The following is a 19,640-nucleotide window of genomic DNA, read 5'->3' as shown; positions in this document are numbered from 1 at the left end:
ATATATGCAAAAGACAATCATAAAATTAAACCATGTATTTCTATGTTTATAGTGGCATATAATATCAATATGTGTATTTATATATAAATATTCATATGTGTCTATATGGGTATAAAAATCTAGAAGGACACACGCTGCACTTAGTTTATAGAGGAGTGGGTCAAACGGGCCTGGGTTTTTCTGTATTTTATGAATATTTTATAAGATATAGCAGTATAATGATTATATAATGTGTTGCATATAACTTGGTACCTGTTTAGGGAGAAGATAATTTTTAAAAAGAGTGTGAGTCACTTATCTAGATTGTGGAAAAGAGAGTGCATTGACTTTGATAATTAGTTACATAATTGTGGTCAGAATGGAAAAACAGACAAGTAGGTTTTTGTTGTATTTTCTCAGACTACATTTTACCCATGAACTTCAATGAAGTGAGAAATTTTTTGCATATTTTTTCAATTAAAAATAGAGATTTCTTGAAGACAATTACTGTAGTTCACAGCACACACAAAATCTAAGCACTCTTGCATTTTGTTCCTTTCAACACTCTTTATCAATAATAGTTTATAAAATTTAAAAAAGCTATTGATTAATCATCTCCATGGAAGAGAGATTCCTTTTGCTACTGTTCATTTCCCACTCATTTTCTTGAGAAATAAAAAGGAGACGTAGTATATGGCAGATTATTAAACTCCTATCATACGTTATTCCTAAGTGAGAATCACTTTTCAGAAGTCCCGAGTGTGATTGCATCCTGATATATAACTAACTGCACTACATGCCTCGAAGTCATTGGCAGTTCTCCAAAGAGACCAAACAGAACTTCAAATATTATTTCAGAACACTGAGGGAAAAGGGGAGAAGTGAGATTGATTTTGTTTTAAGTGACTGGAGCCAGGCTCTGCATGAGCTATGTTTTTTTGCTTTATTCCTGTGGCTTTTGTTTGCCAATTAGAAAGTATCACCTGGATTCCATAGTTGGGCTACGTCAAGAGCTCAGTCGAACAAAGGGGGGAAGGAGGCTGCCTGGCAACAGCTGTCTGCACGTGTCAGTCCAAGGTACAGACCGGAGCAGCTGTGCCTCAGCCCACATGTGCCCCCGTGAGAAAGCCAGCTCAGCTTGAACAGGAAGCAAAAGGGACTCTGTGATTTCAGAAAAGCAACTCGATCCCCTCATGGAAAGTGATGGTGTTTGCAGTCGTTAAGTAAGAGTTAGGGGTAGTCTGACAAGAGACCCTCATTCTCAAGTGCTGCCATTTGATGGGCACCCAGCAGCCCTGACAAAAACCAAGACAACTTCTGAGCTAGGGAGGAAAGCCCTTCCACCTGGCAGGTGCTCCAAGGTCTGCTGCTGTGAGGTTTTGCTTTTGGTGCCTGGGAGACAAGAGGGAATGGGAAGAGCTCTCTTGCTCTGTCTAGTTTCCATGGGAAACTGTAAATATAGAACCAGAGAGCTGGGAGCTGGGTGAATGGTCATCAGCAGCTTTATGGCATTTCCAAAAAGGAAATCTTTCCAAAACACGCAGTGGGACCTTGTGTGATGAAGAGAAAGCAGTGGGGGCCTAGGAGGGGGAAGGAGGCAAGCCTGAGGCCCTCAGCAGCCCAGGCCATGGAGAAAAAATATTTCTAATCAAAATGCTTTCATCCTAATCAGTGCCCCTGGTGATTCCAGGGCTCCGCTCCCTCAAGGGGATCATGGAAGGCGTGCCACTAACAGCCTGAGATGAAATCGTATCTGGCTAATAGTGAAACCAGCTAATGGAAATACTGGATAGGTTTACTCCAGCCAGACATAAAGGGACCACTACGATATAGCTCTGGGGGTTGGCCGTTAAGGACTACTTCTGTTCTTTGTGTGTTTTTTTAGCTTTCCTTTTTTATTTATCTTTTTTTCCTGATAGGCTATCCATTCACAGGGTTCAATAATCAGAACATATTAGTGGTCACATAGTCAAGACGCCTTCCCATCCTCCCAGCACCCACTCTTCCCCACAGGCAGTCACTTCTTGTTGCCTGTCCTTTCAGCTTCCTGCATCTGCAAACCCATGCACATGTAGTTAATCGTTTTTCCTTTTATTTACTCAGTGATAGCAAGTTTTAGAGGGGTTTCACTCCCTTTTTCTTTTAGCTTTATAACTTTCCATTGGGTGGATGTATAAAAATTAATTTAACCAGTAACCTATATTGATGAACATGAAATTGTTCCTAGTCTTTTATGATTATCAATCATATAGCCAGGAATAGAATTGTGAATGTGTCATTTCACCCCTTTACAAGTTTTCTATGTAATAACCTTCTGAAAGTGGAGCTACTGAGCCAAATGGCATGTGGACTTTAGAGATATGGCCAAATCATTCTAGACACCCAGAAGCAATCTATGAGAATTTTCCACATGGTCACCACTTTGTGTACTCACACTGCGGGGCCTGGGCACTCTGACAGGTGAGCGCTGCTGCCTCAGTATGGTGTTAGTTATTTTTTATATTGTGTGAGAGTGAACATCTTTGTATATGTTTAAGAGTCTTTTGTATTTCCTTTTCTGTAAAATTATATTTTTTTGCCCACTTTTTCCTGCTGAGTTTTTTGTCTTTTCTGATGAATTTCTGCTGTTGAGCCCATCAGTGATTTTTAGAATTTCTTGGTTACTCTATTTAGAATTTCCATCAGTCTCTTCATTATGTTTTCTATTTACTTGCTGGGACTTTATTTTTTTAATTGGTTTCAAGCATTCCTAATTGTTTTTAAAATGAAAACATCTGCGTAATAGCTGCTTTAGAATTCTCATCAGGTAATCCAGTGTCTGTGTCACCTCACTGCTAATGCCTATCAATTACTTTTCTTACTTCAAGCTGAGATTTTCATGGTTCTCAGTGTGTTGAGATTTTGGATTGTATCCTAGATATTTTGAATGTTATGTTACTTTGGTTACTACTTAACTGTTTTACTTCAGCAGTTAAGTAGTAACCAAAGTCAATCTATTTAGGTTCAGAATGTAAGTCCTGGTCCACTTTGTGGACTATGGTTCAAATTTCAACATCATTTTCAGAGCCCTGGCTGTGCTGCTCTGGTCTGCCCCACTATGTGCTACCCTGGGGTAAATCGGGAACCTGGATGAGAGGAAGGGTTTCAAGACTCTGTACACTACATTACTTCCACAGTCCATGGTTATCTAGGTGGTAACTGTTGGATCAATCCCCACATTTATCTATTGAGGGCAAACATAAATGCTCAGAGGCAGCATTTAAGCCCATAGAAGGAAATACTTGTGTAACCACCTCATAATATGCAAAGTCTTCTCCAACTGAGTCATCAAATTTCACATTATCATGCCTCTTCTAACATCCTGTTTCTAAATTACACTCCCTCAAGCCTGCCAGTTGAGAAAAGGAACCCATCCTGAGCCAGCTGTTTCTCAACACTTACCTCCCTGCCAGTCCTCTAGGTCTCCCCCTGCAGGACCAATGTTCTCAATCAGGGGTCTTCACTTGAAACCCTTTCTGTTTTTCTCCATGTCTAGGTTCCTTTATCTTACATTCACATCTTTCCCTCTTTAAAAAACAAAAACAGCATGCACAAAACAACAGCAACAAGAATAGCTTCTTTCACCCTTCTGCTCTCCTCTGGCTACCACCACCAATCTTTTTATTTCCAGTCAAGTTTCTTAAAACAATCATCTATGAGTCCTCATATCCCACTGCAGCTTTATTAACCTCCCACCACGTCATTAAAACTTCCCCATCAAAATCCTCAACCACCTGAATATTGCCAACTTCAGTTGGAACATCCTAGCTCCTCACTCTTACTCAAAAACTCTCACCTCTTTCATTTCTGTGGCATTCCTCTCTGGGGCAGTTCTAATCTGGGGTCTCTCATGCAGTTGCACTCAGTTGGTGGCTGGGATTAGAGTCATCTAAAGGCTTGACCTGGCTAGACATTCATGATGGCAACACACATAATGGTTTTTAGCTGAGAGTTCAGCTCGGGTGATTGACTGGAGTCAATACATAAGGCACTTCCCTATGGCTTGGGCTTCTGATAGTGTGAGTTTGCTTCCAGAAAGAGGTGTCCTGTCCCAAGAGTGAATGTTCCAAAAGCCTAGACAGAAGCTGTAAGACTTCTTAAGACCCCTCCTTGGAATGTTGCTTCTCTTGGCTTCTCTTAGTCAAGCAGTTGCTAACACAGCTCAGGATTCAAGGGGAGGGGAGTTAGACCGTGTCTTGTAATGTGATGAGCAGCACACATGTACAGGAAGAGAAGCCTCGGAGGTGGTTATCATGGAGACTTTTTACCCCAACGACCATGCAATTTTATTGTGTTTAACTCTTTCACTGCTCCCCAGTTACTAGGAGATGAAGCATCCTAGAATAAATACCATGCATAGACTTTCCAGACTTTGCCAAGACCTACTTCTCCAAAATCTTTTCCATCCACTCCAGCCTCCCACAGCTATTGCTTATACATCTCTCCATCCTACCTCTGCCATAAACCTTAATGGTCCTTCTCTCCTCTAATCTACCTTAAAATTTCCATTTATCTTTTTCACATAACCAACTCCTACTTCATTGCTTATGACCATATCACCCAGGATTTCAGTTAGCTTGATATCCCAGCCTAGGCAAGTGAGCCACTTCTGTGGGCTCCTATTGCACCCTGGGTGCACTTATCATAAGACTTGTCACAATACTTGTATTGACATTGTCTGTTTATGTCTTTCCTCTCCCTCATACGCCTATATAGATAATTAGCCTCTTTAAGACAGGAACCAGGCTCCACCCATCTTTGCATCTTTAGTGCACAGTGCCCACACAAGGGAGATGCTTTGGGGTCTGTTGACATGACAAGGTGCTCACTGAGTGGCAGAGCTGACTCTTCTCCACTGTTTGTGATTTTGTTCTTTCTTCATAGAACATTGAAGATCCTCTAATGCAAACAAACTAACAAACAAAACAGAGAGTAGGTATGTGGTAGCTTTGTAAAGTGTCAACTTGTCTAGGCTAACCTATATTTCCCAGAATTCCCTGCCATGTATGTTTCAGGTTAGTGTGTACTGCAAGAGAGACCCTTTTGGGACATTTGGACGGTGGGAGTGAAACAGACACCACGATGTAGCTCACATGTTGTTGCTGATCTCCTGGCTTATCTTGTTGGTGGGGCAGCAGGCAGACTTGCAGCTGCTCCTCCTTCCTCTGCATCCTTCTTCAGCTTCTCTGACTCCTGGGCCAGCTCTGTGATGAAGGGCACCAGCTTATCCTGCGGGACACCCTATCAAAATCAGAGACGTGCAAGCAACAATTGACATGTGTTTCCATCTTTCCTTATGGTTTCCAAGCTTGTCTTTACTACTCCACTGACTATCACGTGGATAACTTGTAGAGATTGCCTGGTCAGCTCTCACAGTTTTGTAAGGTAAAAATTCTGTGACTGAGGTATGTGTAATTACACATAGATACATGTGGTACATCTGAGTGATTCTGTCTGATTGAACTATGATTAATGTGGGTGAGAGATGTTTATTTAGCAAAATTTGAGATGTCAAAAACAGTGGCAAGCCATCTACATTTTCTAAAAACTATTGCTACGATAACAATGCAGCCCATCAGATCTCCATGATAACTCTTCACCATCTCACAGGAGAGTGCGGTGTTAGTGGTGAGCCTTCTGAGTCAGGCTGGGTTTCAAAGTTGCTCTATCACTTGCTAGCTATGTTCATGGGGCAAACTCCAAGACTCAGTTTCTTCACGTGTAAAACAAAGGGACAGGTGTATCTACCTCATGGGTTTATGAAGGGTTAAAAGATAATCTATGTAAAGTTCTCAGATGTGACTAGCATATGATTAGTGCTTAACCCAAATTAGTTAATATTAATTGTGTAAAATACAGAACTACTTGTTATATCACTTTTCTCTTTAATTTATGGTCTATTGACTTACATTTATACCCATAACTTATGAACTGCATTTATGAAGTATGTGTACATTTAATAAACTGAAGTAGAAAGATTATAGTGCACTGTCAAGATAATGAGCCTAAATATTTTGAGACCATTCCTAGTCATTTATGGGTTAAAGAGTTTATAATAATAAAAAGTCAGAAATATTAATAAGATACAGTCAAGGATTAGAATGATATAGTCAGCTTGCACGGATAATGTAAACTCAGAGTTATGTAACCTCTTCTTTCCTTTTGCTCTTTTATAAATCTTCCTTTAGCCTTAGAGTTTTAAATTCTTCCTGCTTTAAAAATGGAATCAACCCATGTATTTAAAACTGCTTGTAAATTATAAACCCTATATTTGGCTCTTCTTTCCATTTTAACTTTTTAGGGAGCCATTTAAGAAGGTAGAGACATGGTAGTCGGAGACAGTTGAAATAATAATCCTTCTAGAAGGCTTCCATGACCTGCCCAAACCTTAACGACATGAGGAAGTGAATATGTGCCTGAGAAGTCCCAGGGCTCTCCAGGATGAGTCTCGTGGGCATGTGCAGAACAGAGAGTAAGAGAACGTCTTGGAATGATTTGACTTTTCTTTTTGTGTTTTGGAACATCTGATTTTTCTGAGTTCTCTTTGTTTATGAATTAAAAATGCTTTTGTTTATGAAGCTAATTAAATTATTTTAAGAACATAAACAATGCGAGATAAGGGACTCAAACATTGTGAGCCTCTCTGTCTCTCTCTGTGCTAACAAACAGCCCGTGTCATAATAAAACAAGTCTTATTTCTAAATAAGGCAAAAATGACTGGGTCTTGTCTGGTGGAGCAAGACACCAAACAGAGTGTCCCACTGTTCCTGCTGCCCCTGCTGCACCCTGGGAACTTCATGAAACCCAGTATTATATAGCAGAGACCAAAGGTCAGTTCCCAGACAACAAAAGACAATGGACTTGGGTATTTGCTTATCGTCCCTCAGTGAGTGGGGAAGGCTCTAGATTGTGAGAACTTAAAGCAGGGCTTCCACCGTATCTGCCTGAGACTGTGATGATCTGAATTCATCCACGTTCTTATCTCACCACCTATAACACCTTGAGAGAACACCACAGTTTGTATTCCCAGCTGACACATAGAAGGCATTGAAGAGTAATTGCAGTCAGTAGAATAGAGAAACAATTTGCAATTTTTTCCCTGGAAATAAAACTTTAGTTCAAATACAATTTTATACAAAACTCCAATTTGAAAGATAAAACAAAGCCAGATCCTCAGCCACTTTTCCCTCAAATGAGCTCTTTAGGAGTCCTCAGAACAGTGTCTTGAAGATCAAAATTAACACAAAAACACTTGTATTTCTAAATACTACTTTCCATAAAACCCAATAAAATACACTTCTGGCCCAGGAAGATAGAGTGTGAGTACCACAGGTGCAGACAGAAAATACTCATTCAGCATGGTGCATCTCTGAGCGTGTGTATCAGTGCTGGGCACTGCACAGGACAGATGGGTGCGGAGCCTGCTTCCTTACAGATTCTGCATCCCACCTGGCACTTGCAGCCTCTCCAAGGTTACCTCCTGAAGGATGCAGATCTCCAAGGGCAGGGCTCAGGGGCTTGATGTACTCTCGTCTCTTGCCCACCTTCTGACACACAGGCCTCCTTCTGTGGCCTAATTCACCACAGCTCCTGGGAATTCACAGGAAGCATTTTGTTTACCTACAATCTAGGAGTGCAGTGGAAGCTGGGCAAATCAACATTTGTAGGGATGCAATGAGGGCTAGAATTTAAGTTGCTACCTGAGGCACATAGCATTCTTAGACACCTAAGAATGGCACAGTTTAGGGTATATTCTCTCTCTTCAAGGAACCCATGGTACTGTTGGAAAGACAGTATGCTCTTGGGCTACAGATCTGTCTTGAGGGCCAAAGGTGTGAAGCCAATTGTAGAACTGTGTGGTACAACAGTGGGGTTCATACCTGGGTTCATGGATCATTGTGAGCTTGTGGTCATAAGGCACAAAACACGGTCTAACCTGTTCTTATATTTTTAAGTAAATTTCAAGAATCCAAGGAAACTGCTGTGTTCTAATCTCAAAATTGAAATTCAGGGATGAAGGACAATACGTCCCTGCTGTTGGGGGAGGGGATCAGGTTGCAGGAAGCAACTTCCCTGAAGGTGGGCTTCCCTCGTCAGTGAAGTCCACCTGTTACTCTGCTGTCCTGTTGTCCTGGGGGTCTGTCAGTCAGGAACACGAAATGAAGTGTGATTCACTGTGTCTGAGCCACAGAGTCGAATTTATGAAGACACAACATCTCTTTTGCCTTTGGCTTTCATTCCTGCCTTTCATGGGTTTGCTGTAGGCTGTTATAAATTAAAACATCTGTAAACAGACACACTGTCTGGCAAGTTCAGCTGTGGTCAGTGGGATGAGCATTCTAGATGGTTAGCTTGGTAGCCCATGGTTTCTTGTTCAGATGACAGTTTATATGAATAGCCAGATTATAGCTAATATAGAATTAGAGGGCTGGCTGACTGCACGTATAATTGAGTAATATTTTTATAATAAGTATTTACAATTTTTCAATCATCAATTATATATATATTCCGAGGCTTCTTGATGTTCATTGCTTTGTATGTGACCTCAGAATTGTATCTATTGTGTTTTCTACATTCTTCATCAGGAACCCTTGTTTTGGGAGGTAAACATTGTGTGTTTCCAACTATGTTTTAAAAAGACAACTTAGGCAAGCACTCATTTATGAAGATCCTTCAGATAAGAGAGAACGAGGCCCTGGGAAGGGCGGCATAGACTCTGCTTTCCAGTGCCTACTTTCACACCCACCATAGTCATCATCCATATGTTCTGTTTTCTTCTTTTTGATGTTGCCTGAGCAGCCCCCCAGGCTGTCCCCTGTGCTCACCCTCGGTTGGGGGGAGCAGTGCCCTCCCAGTAATGGGGAGGGAGAAAGAAGGGGAGACAATGAGATCTTCCAGTCACTCTGACCTTCCCTAGCTCTGCTCACTGGCCTGATGATGGTTTCCTCAGCACCATCTTTATCCCACACCTGTCCCTCTCCACCCATTTCCTCTCTCCTCCTCTCCCCACTTCCTCTCCTTTCTCCCTCTCCCTCCCCTCTACATTCCCTCTCCACCTACTCTTCTCTCTCTCCAGCTCCGGAGTCAGTGTGCTTCTTTTAGGAAACCTTTCTTTCCTTTTTTGCTTTTTCAAAAATATTCTTTATTGATTATGCGATTACGGTTGCCCCATTTTCCCCCCTTCACTTTCCTCTGCCCTGCACACCCTCCCCCACCCACATTCCCCCCCGCTTTAGTTCATGTCCATGGATGGTACACATAAGTTCTTTGGCTTTTACATTTCCTATACTATTCTTAACCTCCCCCTTTCTATTTTCTACCTACCATTTATACTACTTACTCTCTATATCTTTTCCCCCTCTCTCCCCATCCCGCTCCCCCACAGGTAACCCTCCGCGTGATCTCCATTTCTATGGTTCTGTTTCTGTTCTAGTTGTTTGCAGAGTTTGCTTTAGTTTTTGTTTTAGGTGTGGGTGTTAATAACTGTGAGTTTGTTGTCATTTTACTGTTCATATTTTTTATCTTCTTTTTCTTAGAGAAGTCCCTTTAACATTTCATGTAATAAGGGCTTGATGATGATGAACTCCTTTAACTTGACCTTCACTGAGAAGCACTTTATCTACCCTTCCATTCTAGATGAAAGCTTTGCTGGATAGAGCAATCTTGGATGTAGGTCCTTGCCTTTCATGACTTGGAATACTTCTTTCCAGCCCCTTCTTCCCTATAAGGTCTCTTTTGAGAAACCAGCTGACAGTCTGATGGGAACTCCTTTGTAGGTTACTGTCTCCTTTTCTCTTGCTGCTTCTAGGATTCTCTCCTTATTTTTAATCTTGGGTAATGTAATTATGATATGCTTTGGTGTGGTCCTCCTTGGGTACAACTTCTCTGGGACTCTCTGAGCTTCCTGGACTTCCTGAAAGTCTATTTCCTTTGCCAGATTGGGGAAGTTCTCCTTTATTATTTGGTCAAATAAGTTTTCCACTTGTTTCTCCTCCTCTTCCCCTTCTGGTACCCCTATAATTTGAATGTTGGAACATTTAAAGACATCCTGGAGGTTCCTAAGCCTCTCCTCATTTTTTTTGAATTCTTGTTTCTTCATTGTTTTCTGTTTGGTTATTTCTTTCTTCATTTTGGTCCACTCCATTGATTTTAGTCCCAGTTTCCTTCCCATCACTATTGGTTCCCTGTACATTTTCCTTTATTTTCCTTAGTGTAGCCTTCATTTTTTTCATCTAATTTGTGACCAAATTCAACCAAGTCTGTGAGCATCTTGATTACCAGTGTTTTGAACTGTGCATCTGATAGTTTGGCTATCTCTTCATTGCTTAGTTGTATTTTTTCTGGAGCTTTGATCTGTTCTTTCCTTTGGGCCATTTTTTTTTTGTGGGGATCTTGAAGTGCCTGTTATGTAGTAAGGGGCGGGGCCTTAGGTGTTCACCTGGGTGGGACAACCCAGTTGCTAGGTTGTGGTGCTATATGTTGGAGAGGGGTCTTAGAGGAAACAATGCCTCTTGCTCAGCTCTCTGCTGGATTTTAGTCACTTCCCTGGCTTCCCACAACCAAATTGGGCCCTTCTGGTGCTGATTCCTGGGTGGGTGGGTTTGTGTACATTCTAGGACCCTATGGGTCTCTCCAATGAACTCTCCTGTGAAGCTGGGAGTCTCTCCCAAACCCTCAATCCCCCCAGGTGTTTTCAATCAGTGGTTTGGGGATTTATTTCCCCACTCAGGAGCCCTGGGTTGCACAGTTCATCCCACTTCCCATTTGTTTCTTTTGGTTTATCTGCACACGAATGTGGGACTGCCCAGTCCGCAATCTGCTGCCTGGCCAGGTCTGCCTGCTGCTGCCTTGCTGGATAGCTGCAGCCTTGCACACCCCACTCCACAATTTGCTGCCTCAGTGGGCCCACCTACCACCACATTACCTGCCCCGGTTCTCCAGCCACTGCCTTGCTTCAAGTCCTCTCCGACTGGCCCATCTCTGCCCCTCTTACCTGTCTGGATGAATGTGTCTTCTTAACTTTTTGGTTGTCGGACTTCCATACAGTTCGGTTTTCTGTCAGTTCTGGTTGTTTTTTGTTTTCAAATTGTTGTTATCCTTCTTTTGGTTGCGCAAGGAGGCACAGTGTGTCTGCCTATGCCTCCATCTTGGCCAGAAGTCACTTTTTTTGCTTTTCTTTATGAAACCTAAGTGCAGTGGGGATTGAAAGGGAATACGAAGTTCCAGATTCATGAAGAAGGAAGGGAATACTGGTGGGACTGGGGCTGCAGCCCACAGGGATGGGGATGAAAGCTCCTCTTCATCCTCAATGCCTCCTTTGGCAACATCCCTTAGTTTCAAAAGGACCCAAGGCAGAGATTCAGAGACAACATTTGAAACTTCTGTCTGCCTCTCAGAGGTCTGAGATGATGTGATGACAGCTGCAGTTGGAAATAAAGCAGACTAATGGGAAAGGAAAGGAAGCTGATACCTGAAGAGAGAGGTGGGGGTGGGGGGCATACTGTAAAGCATCTTCAAGGATTTCTATTAGTGGGAGATGCTGAATTCCTACCTCCTCGTCTTCTTGAAACATCCCATCTGTGCTGCTCAGCATTTCTGGCAACTTTTCTGCTCCCTACTCCATACCCAGTCCTTGCTTTCGCTCAGAACACCTCTCGCCAGGACAGAGGGCCTTTTGGGAGACTTCCATTGTGAGGCACTTTGCTGCTCCTCACAGTCTCTAGTGTCTCTGGTCCCACAGAAAGACAGCAGGACATCAGGCAGAGGCAGCCCCTAATTATGGCATCAAACAAAGGTCAGATGAAGGCCTCAGTTTACAGCTGTCTCCAAATCACTGCATAGGACTACCCCCACCGAGATAAAAGGGGAGGCCACTTAAACATCAGAATACACTACTTCAGTTTTTGAGGTCTTCCTGAATTTTGGGGGCTGCCACCTGCTTGCTTCAGAGGACTTGGGGCTCCCTGGGGAAAGCAATCCCCCAGCTTCACACTCACATCTGCTGTGGCACTAATGGAGAAATTGTACCGCTGGGCGTGCTTGGAGGAATAGCTCATGAAACAGATTGTAAAGCCTGGACCATGACTCGTTCTCCTGTGACTTGGCACTTACGTAGCTTTTTCCACTGGCAGACTGAGCAGGAGACCAGGCCTCCCTGCTCAGTGGAGGACGCTTGTGAGAAGCCCCAGGCCTGTGCCCACACCATGCTTGTGAGGCCCCAGTCCTTTGCACCCCAATATTTAAACTCTGCCCCAGGGTCCTTGGGGTGTTTATTGAGTGGAATCGTGCTAAACATGGAGGTGGTAGTTCAGGGGCCATCCCTGTTACACATTCCAAATTGGAAATGACTTGAATCTGTGCAAATGACCCTAGGAAGCCCAGAGACTTGATGCCGGTCCCCAGACAGCAGCTGCCCTGTCACTGGGTGTGAATCTGTTTCTCCTCCTGGCTGCCCCATCAGTATTAGACTTCCTGCTGCTCCCTGTGCCCCTAATTCTCCCCCATGGGGTGGGTGTGAGTTGCAGGGAGCGCACATATCCGGCCTGCGGGGGATGGGACACGGGCCAGCCTGTTCCAGGCCTAGCTGGCCGGCTGCAGTCGCAGCTGTGATGACTTCATGACTCTCAAATGGCCGTGGGGCCGGGGAACAGGGCCGGGATTGTATTCACGGGGTGGAAGCAGCACGTGTGAAAGAACTGAGTCAGCCTGGACCTCCTGCCATAGTATTTTTTGAAAAAAAAAAAAAAATCACTCCGATCTTCGTATCTCCAGCAAAAACTCCCTGTGTGCCTCTGTTCTCTCCTCCTAGCCTCTTCAGTGGGCGAGGAGTCAGCGGGGCACTCCTTAGCCAGAGGCATTTAGAGGAAATGTTAAAAACTAAACCACCTTCCGATGGGTTTTTAGGTTTTAAGGGATATATTCAAATTTTGCATTTGAATCTGTCAGTGAGCCTATGCCAGCATTTGAGCTGGTGGGTGTGGAACGGGAATAATGAAAGAGATGGCTACAGCCCTATTAGCTTGTCTGCCTCATTCAAGGAGAGACTCTGGCGGAGTGATGTGGCCACAAACCCCCCAGAGCCTGGCTTCACCAAGGTCCAGATTGTCTGAGCGCTGAGACTGAGTGAGGCATCGTGTGACATGATGGCCAAGCCTCCTGATGTTTTAATGTGGTGACAAGTGTCCTGGCCATGACTGGATGGGAGGAACTTGGGCACATGATTGCCAGATAGAATTAGGTTAATTGCAGCGTTGTTTGTGATGGTGAAAAGTTGGAATAGCCTAAATGTCTATCAGCCGGGGAATGGATAAATAAAATGTGGAGTATTTATATGATGGATTAACATACAGAAGTTAATGTAAATAACCAGCCTGGGATTGAGCTCAAAAAAGAAAAAAATATAAGTAAATTGCAGAACGATAACTAAAGTATGAAACCATTCAGAAAGAGAAAGAGAATGGGAAATGAGAAGAGAAAACCTTCTCAAAGTAATGTTATGTTTTCTGTTCTGTCCTACTTAGAGGCGTGTGTATATATATACCTGTAAACATTTTATACATATAAAGTGTCAGGAAACCTAACCTCAAACTATCTTTGAGAGAGTAAGAGGGACTGAAACTGAAATTGGGCAAAGTGGTCAAAAGTTCCTTTTGCATAAATGTTCAAATGTTTAAAGGGAGAATGATTTCATTTATTTCTTATGTAATTAAACATTCATTATAAAGTAGGGGAAAATGAGGTGTTAGTGGTATACACAATTAATCCATCCAGATTTAGCAGATGTGGAGCTTTGCATTTTGACCTACTTGTGCATAATTAGTGGTTCCAGGCCTTTTTTTCTTTTCCTTTGCTGAGATGTAGCAAATTGATACGACCGAAAGGGTGAGACAAGGTGTTGTGAGTGTGTGTGTTCATAAATCAACAGGTGACTGTGGTAAGCAACAGTCAAGAAAGTTCTTTTGCAAGTCATTAGTCTGTCATACTGTGGCCTTGCTGAGACACAGGGTCACCATCCTGTCATGTCAATCATGGGGTGGGGGAGGGGTGGGCAGCATTTATTGCTCTAATTAGGCCATTTAAAAGCAGGGTGAGGCCCAGGTAATCAGACCTGATATATTACATGTAGTCTTGACATTTGCCTTTGCACCTTCCACTTGGAAAATCTTGCAAATAGATGTAAATCAGCAGTGCAACCACCATGTTGGTAATTCACTTTATTTGCAGGTTAAGTGAATAACAGCTAAGAATTTTGCAGACCCATAGATGGTGATTGCTATAATCACAGAGATTTTCATTACAAGATGTAGTTGGTATGTATGTGTAAATCAGCAGTATAGATAACAAAGGAAAAACATTCAGAGAAAAACATTTAAAATTAGAGAAGAAATTGTAATCTTGTTAGGAAATGGCTTATTATGGTTTATAATTAGTACTAATAATATTAGTTGCTTTAAAAAATAATCTTTCCATAACTATAATAATTTCATTCACATTGTAGAAAATTTAGCAGTTAAAGAAAAATATGAATAACAAAATTAAAAGTAAACAAAAGCGCAGCAGTGGCTAACTCTTAATGATTTGATCATGGATACTTTCTTCTAGACTTTTCTATTATTAATATCACAAAGTCTGCATCCTACTGGTGATTTTGTTTTATAGCCCATTTTTATTATACTATCATTAACATTTGAATGACTGTCACCCCAAAATGTTCTCGAATACCTTTTTCCAATCAGTTCCTTACCCACCCTAGCTCTTAGAGACCACTGATCTGATTTCTATCAGTATATTTTAGTCTTTTTCAGATATTATGTAAATGGAATCATATAGTATGTGACCGTTTGTTACTGGTTTTTTTCATTTATCACAGTACTTTTGATATTCTTCCATATGGTTACATGAAAAGTTTATTTCTTTTTATTGCTAATTGGAATTTCATTGTATGGGTGTATCACAATTTGTTTATCCAATGACTTTTTTGGGAATTTTCTGAGCTTTTGGAATCTGTGGGTCAAGGTCTTTCATCCATTTTGAAATACTCTTGGAGATTGTTTTTTTCAAATATTATTTCTGCCCCAAACTCAGTCTCTCCTCTCCTTCTGGGACTCCAATTGGTTGGTTCCCTCGTCTCTTATGCTCTGTTCTGATCTTTCCATTCTTGTTTTCTCTGTGCTTTAGTTTGGATCCCTTTTTTAACTTCAGTTACACTGCATTTTATTCAGGTTCCTGAATAGTTATGATGTAATTGTCATCAGGCTTATGCAAATGAACCCAAAACTCTACTCCTATCTTTCCTTTGCTTGGTTAACTCTTAGTCATCATCTGGACCTCACAACCTCAGGAATGACTTCTCTGGTTTCCAAGATGAGAAGCACCACACACCTTTCCTTCTGAGAACTCACCAAAGTTGTCATTTTGCTAGCATTTTACTTAACTACAGAATTGTCTGTCTGCCTTCTCCTCTAGATCATGAGCTCCACAGTGCTGGGGCATGTCTGTGGTTTGTTTATCACTGTTTCCCATCTGTAGTCTGCTGCCTGAAACAGAATCCGAACATTCTTGAAATCTAATGTGGAATGAGTCCCTCTTTGGGCACTTGGAGGACTGCTTCCTGAAGCTGTTCAGGCTGTCTCACTGGAGCTCGGAGGTAATGTCACCTGTGTCTGTACACCTGTTGCTGCTGATATTTAACTAGATATTGATAAAACAAATGAGAGCAAAAGGAAGTGGACATTGGGCTTAATAAAATGGGGGTGCATGAGCCTGCTTGCTTAGCCAGGAAGTTACAGCTTTTTACACTCCAGGGGAGCACACCATTGCTCTGCAAAGGGGATTAACACTCCTCCCTCCCTTGCCCTGGTACTGAATTATTGGGGGGTGTTGGAGGAAGTACTGGATCATAGAGGCCTATCAGTCTAACTAGAGGGTATGGACCCATCAAAAGATCGCAAAAGCCCTGGAAATTGCTTGGTCATTTTGAAAAAGCACCTGGTCCATCCCCCATTCAAGCTAATATAATCCCAGGGGAACAAAGAAGTGCTCTCTCTCTCTCTCTCTCTCGCTTGTAACCTGCAATCACCCCATGCACTCACACATTCTCTCTTCATATCCATGTTGTCTTAGCAGGTACATGGTCGGCAGCCACCTGGACCCTGCCACTGGAGCAGCCAGGAGCAAATACACTACCTGGATGGGGACTGAGACTGCTTAGCAGCCCCCTGTGGGCTCCAAAGGACCCTTAAACTTTAATATGAGGCAGAAACTCTGGACACTGGCTTTTGTCTTGGCCTTGCTGAGGACAAGATTGGACTTTTTCCACGGCGGAATAGACAGAGATGGGAAATTGGAAACGCTGGGGCAGCTTCTATTACCACTCGAATGAACCATGCCACACCACAATCTTCCATGCATGGGTCTTTGGAATGCTTTCCTTGCGATCCTGTGGAAGAGCCTAATTACCATCTACAATACACCCAGCCTCCATCCACCCTCAGTGATGGCCTAGCACTATGCACTGCATCAGTTAACTTCACAGGTGAAGGATCAAACCACTTGAAGGGACATATCAGAGAGCCTCCTATCATAACATAGATAGAAAACCTACTTGAAAGCAGAAAAACAATTTGAACTTATCTGTAGTTGACAAGCCTTGGACTCCTGGGAAACTGTTGGCTCCTTTGGCTGAATTCTTGGTTATAAACTTCTCATTTTGTGGGTTGACCTAGCAGTTCTGATTTCTGGGAAACGACTAAGCCAATTCTCTGTTCTCCTGTTTGCAAAGGAGCTTGGTTGTTTATGACTTACATTAAGTTGCCACACTGCCTCACTTTCAATTCTGTTCTCTGTGAGGACACGATCTTTTCTTTCTCTCACCCTCTCTTCCTTCTTCCTCCCTCCCTCCCTCCCTCTTTCTCTCCCTCGCTCCCTCGCTCCCTCCTTCCCTCCCTCCCCCTTTCACTTACTTCTTTCCTCTCTTTCTATATCTTTTTTTTCCTAAGGAAGACAAAAACATATAATTCCAAACAGTGAAATTAGTATTTTAGCCTAGGGAGCTCTCAAAATGCATTCTAGAACAGGGGTTCCCAAACTACAGGCTGCAAACTGGTACTGGTCCTGGCCTGTTAGGAACTGGGCTGCACAACAGGAGGTGAGCTTGAATGTAATGCACTCGAATCATCCCAAAACTGGTCTGTGTAAAAACTATCTTCAATGAAACTGGTCCCTGGTACCAAAAAGGTTGGGGACTGCTGTTCTAGAAGACATAAAGTTTGCACTGGGTCAGAAAGCTGAAGTAAGATCTTCTACATAATATATCTAATTGCACAGGACGTAGGGAACTTTTCGTGTTCCCACAGACAGGTATAGGGAAATTTATGAATCTCCAGATAATAAGAGCAGGGAGAAGGAGATGATAAGAGTGTGAGTAGCTAACATTTACTTGTCCCATGCATTATCTCATGGAATACTCCCACACAGCAGAACAGGAAGGTATTGCTGTTATCTATTCATAGATAAGGCAATTAGATGTTCAATGAAGAACATCTGTGTAAGGCTGCGGAGGCTATGAATGGCGCTTCCTTAACTTTTAACCCTTATTTTTAGGCAAATTGCAACGTTAGCAAATTTAACTTGCCAATGCATAGCTCTGATCAAGTCCCTTTACTGTTCCAAACCTCCTGGGGGCCTGCTATTTTCTAGCCAAAGGCATGCCAGTCTACATGTCATGCTACTTCCCAGAGAGTTTGCTGTCCCAGTGCACACTGAGGATTTCAAAAGGGGAGCGTTTCTCAAACTTATTTTACCATGGAATGCATTTTCTCCGGGAGCATCCTCCAGTTTTCCAGTGATCTTGGAAATGATACCCTGTAAAATAAAATTTAAGTACCTAAATCTTAACTTACATGCTTTATTAACTAAGTTAAGACTTAGGTACTTAATTAAGTGCCTAACTATGTTAACAAAGTACCTAAGTAACTAAAGACTAAGTGACCTGGTTTTAGCTACTTAAACTAAGTACTTAAGTTCCTCATACCTTAGTTTATTCCTTTCTGGCTGTCTTGAAGGTCCCTGCTGGGACCAGGCAGGTAATGTCAATGAAAGAAGGCAGAAGGGATGAAATGATACGTGATGAGTGACCTTCCCCAATGAAGGGAGCAGGAGAGCATGACCAGCTGAAAAGTACATGCCTTGTCCAAAGGAGCGAGCAGCTGTTCACTTTGGCTGAGTGTTTGCACCATGACATGTAGGCTCTGCATTGCAGAGATTTTGATGTTCCAAGGGAATTTGAAAAGCTGGACTTTGAAGTAAACTATTCTTATTTTTAAAGGATAGCAACTAATGCATGTTTAAAACTCTATGTGGGTGAACACTGTGTGAGCCAAGCAAAACACATCAACAAGCTGAATTTGGCATGTGGAACAGCTGGTTTGTGACATTTTTTCCTACATAATAGGATCTTGGCTTTCTTCAGCTTTTTCTCTCAAATGAACAAAATTACTGAAAAGAAATTTCATATTTTAGGGAGCGGTATACCAACTCATTCATTTTTCAGAATCAAATACATATATGCAAATATAAACTTCAGCCACACCCATATTTGACTAACATGTTTTCTGGATTCACTGCTTTACATCTTTGCATAGGTCTTCTTTTACACATTCCTCAGGGGGCCACGTGCAGTGAGTGACCGTGATCAGCACTCTTTAATCACAGGCTGTCTGGACTAATGGGTGACTAATTTGGACTACTTTTTATAGGATCTATTTGAAAGTGGTGCGACAGGTGGTAGTTTCTAGGTATCCATATGTTGCACCTAAAACCTGCAGACGGGTATTAGCTGTAAACATTTGCAGCCATGTGGGTAAGAAATTGACAGAGGTGGAAAACTGGATAGAAGGAAAGATACTCATATTCTCCTAAAAAAGTTCTACTCTTTTTGAAGTAGAGAATTAAGCCATTCCCTTTAGTCCCATTATAAGTAGAACTCTGGTTAAAATCCTAGTGAAATGCTCATTCTGCAGGTGTGGGAATTGCTGTTGGCTCGTATGGTTTTTGGAGCATGGACAGTTGAGGAGTCTGATGTGCCTATTACCACAATTGAACTCATACTGAGTATATCTTGCCCACCTCCTCCCACCTGTAGTCACCCCTTACCTCCTCTTTGATGCTTCCTCTAATGGCTTCATGCTCCCTACTTATGGAGAGTTACCCATTCCCTTTCCTGTAGCATACATCTGGTACAATGGGGCGCCCTACAAAAATGCTGTGTGGGAATAAAATCTGCTTATTTGTCTCTCTCTTTGGCGTGGAACCACGAGATCTAGAGGGGGCAATGTTACCTGTGAATCTCGGGTCCTCACACTGTACCTAACACCCAGGAGATGTTCAGTAAATGTTGACTGAATGATCTTTTAAACAAAATATGGAGCTTTAGAAAGTATCAGGTAGAATGTCAACTAGAACTATCTATCCATGGTATGGGCAACTTTGATGTGTGAGCCCGCCGTCACTTAGAGCAGGGGTCCCCACCCTTCAGGCTGCAGACAGGTACCAGCCTGGGCCTATTAGGAACCGGGCGGCACAGCAGGAGGTGAGCTTGAATGTAATGCACTTGAATCATCCTG

The sequence above is a fragment of the Phyllostomus discolor genome, chromosome 3, assembly GCF_004126475.2.
Source record: "Phyllostomus discolor isolate MPI-MPIP mPhyDis1 chromosome 3, mPhyDis1.pri.v3, whole genome shotgun sequence".
Classification (NCBI taxonomy): domain Eukaryota; kingdom Metazoa; phylum Chordata; class Mammalia; order Chiroptera; family Phyllostomidae; genus Phyllostomus; species Phyllostomus discolor.
This window is presented reverse-complemented; position numbering follows the sequence as displayed.